Here is a 2,500-nt window from a genome sequence, read left to right on the forward strand (position 1 = left end):
CAGCGACGATATCACATAATTATAAAGCGTCCATTCAGATCCGAGAAAACCTTGTGAATCTGAAAATCTAAATTATTATTGAAAAGAACACCAACCCCTGCCTTGTTGCTGCTGCAGCAGCTGAAAAGCGCTTTATAGCCCCACTCACAAGTCCATATATCGATAGTGCCTTCCGAGCAGTGGGCCTCTTGCAGCATGTATATCGATTGCTTTTTCTCTCTCAGCCAGTTAAACACCTCTTTCCTTTTGGCATTGTTTCCCAATCCCCTGACATTGAGGGAAACTATTTTCAGATCCATTGTATTATGAATAATGGGAAAGGTTGATTTGACTGTTTTGCATTTTCACAATAACAGATTTTGAAATGACCACATGCCTTTAAACTATTGTTAGTTAAGTAGGTTTCTATGCCCTGGAGACAGTAAAACGAAAACACGCACAAAACGAATAAAAGTACTAGAAGACTTATGGCAGAGAAAGTAAGCAAACAAAAACAAAACAAACAAACAAACAAACAGACAAAATACATTAAAGCAGTTAAAGAGACTTTCTCCTTTAAAGCTGCAGACCGTCTCTGTCTTCAAATTCATTTCTCAAAATTATCCGTTGTCTGCTTGCTTTAGATGGCTTCAAGATCCTCTAATTCATTTATTCTGATGGGGGAGCCGTTTGAAGATGTGTAGTGTCCAAACGTTCAACAACAAACGGTCTCTCCTCATTTCATTTGCATGGTTGACGATCCTTCTCCTGAAGAAAGTAAGGTTCTCATTTAAAAATATTCGCGTTGCTTCCGCTCGAGTCGCTGAGGTCGCTGAAGGAAATAAATCTGAGATATTTACATTCTTAAGTTTTACTCTCTCTTTATAAAGCTGTGTTTTTATCTTGTGACTAACGAATTTTACTATAATCGCCTTCATACCTTTATTTGGCAGCTTGTGACTTATTTCAATGTCCCTGAGATTGAACAGGAACTTCGAGCGCTTCAGCTAGTTTAAGGACCACCTCTTCTGTTGATCTATAAGCGCTTTCGGGAACTCCATGAATTTCCAAGCTGTTCTTACGAGTATATTGTTCCAAATGGTCTTGCAATTCATACAATTCGGTGATTTCTTCACATTGCTCTTGAATGGTTCTTCTGGCAGTGACAAGATCTTTTTCATTGTTTGCACATTGCTTTTTGAGACCAGCTACCATAGACTTCAACGAAGCAATTGTTGTCTTTTGTTCTAGGACTGTTTCTTTCAGTTGAACAACCTCCTCATTTCTTTGTTTTCTCGCAGGATACTTTGTATGCTTATCTGGATGTCCACTAACATTTCTTTTAGTTCTGCCCGTGTAGGCTCGTCTGCTGTTTCCAGGTCTTCGTTGTCGAGGGTGGGATTGTCTTCAGAACTGTTCAGAACGTCCGCCATATTGGCTCACTTTGATGTCTTGAGCTCCTCTTCGGTTGAACCACGGTCTCCTCGTTTATGTTTCCCACTGATTATAAGGTTGGGCATCGGCAAGTCTAATCGTTACTTTGGGAAGGATTAGATGTTATATCTTACCATGAAAGATATTTGGAGACAGTAAGTGCGCTCCTTCACAAAACGTGCCGCAACACACCAGATCCATGCATGCTCTCACTCGTAAAGGTTCTGCCTTGGTCGCAAAATCAGGAATAAATCTCGAGCTAAATCTCACAAGGCCCAGGAAACTTCTCACTTCGGAGGCCAACGACGGACGGGTTGCTTCTTTTACTGCCCGCACCTTTTCCTCGGTAGGCTCGATGCCGTGCTTCAAAAGGAGAATGCCCATGAAAACTACTTTACCCATTCCAAAGGTACACTTCTCGCCATTTAAGGTAAGATTCTTCTCTTCCAGCCTAGCTAACAATTTGTGTAAGCTCTGGTCGTGCTCCACAACTGTCTTTCCGTGAACAATCAAATCATCAGCGATGTTTACAACTCCCTCAATGTCTGCTATAACCTGACTGATGATATGCTGGTATTTCTCAGGTGCCGCATTAACGCCAAAACTTAGCCTTTTATAGCGCAACAAACCGTCATGTGTTACAAAGGTGGTAATGTCCCTGGAATCTGCATGCTGTTCTACCTGGTGAAAACCATGACGCAGATCTAGCTTTGAAAAGACAGTACTGCCATTTAGTTCTTCTAGTACTTCTTCAACAGTGGGTATTGGAAGCCGTTCGTGGATAATGGCCTCATTTGCATGACGCATGTCCACACTAAGTCTTATCTCACCTGACGGCTTGGGTGCCACGACAACCGGACTAGCAAATGCAGTGGGGTGTTCCACTCTCTCAATGATATCCCCTAACAGTTCATCGATCTTGGCTTTCACTTTGTCGCGAAGTGCAAACGGAACTCACCTTAACTTTTGTGCCACAGGCGGTACATTGGGTTTAACATGCAGTTTCAACTCAAAATGTTTTAGTTTGCCAACTCCCGTGAACACTTTAGGGTATTGAGCTTTGAGCTGGTTGGCAAAGTCACTCCTG

The sequence above is a fragment of the Montipora capricornis genome, chromosome 3, assembly GCF_036669925.1.
Source record: "Montipora capricornis isolate CH-2021 chromosome 3, ASM3666992v2, whole genome shotgun sequence".
Classification (NCBI taxonomy): domain Eukaryota; kingdom Metazoa; phylum Cnidaria; class Anthozoa; order Scleractinia; family Acroporidae; genus Montipora; species Montipora capricornis.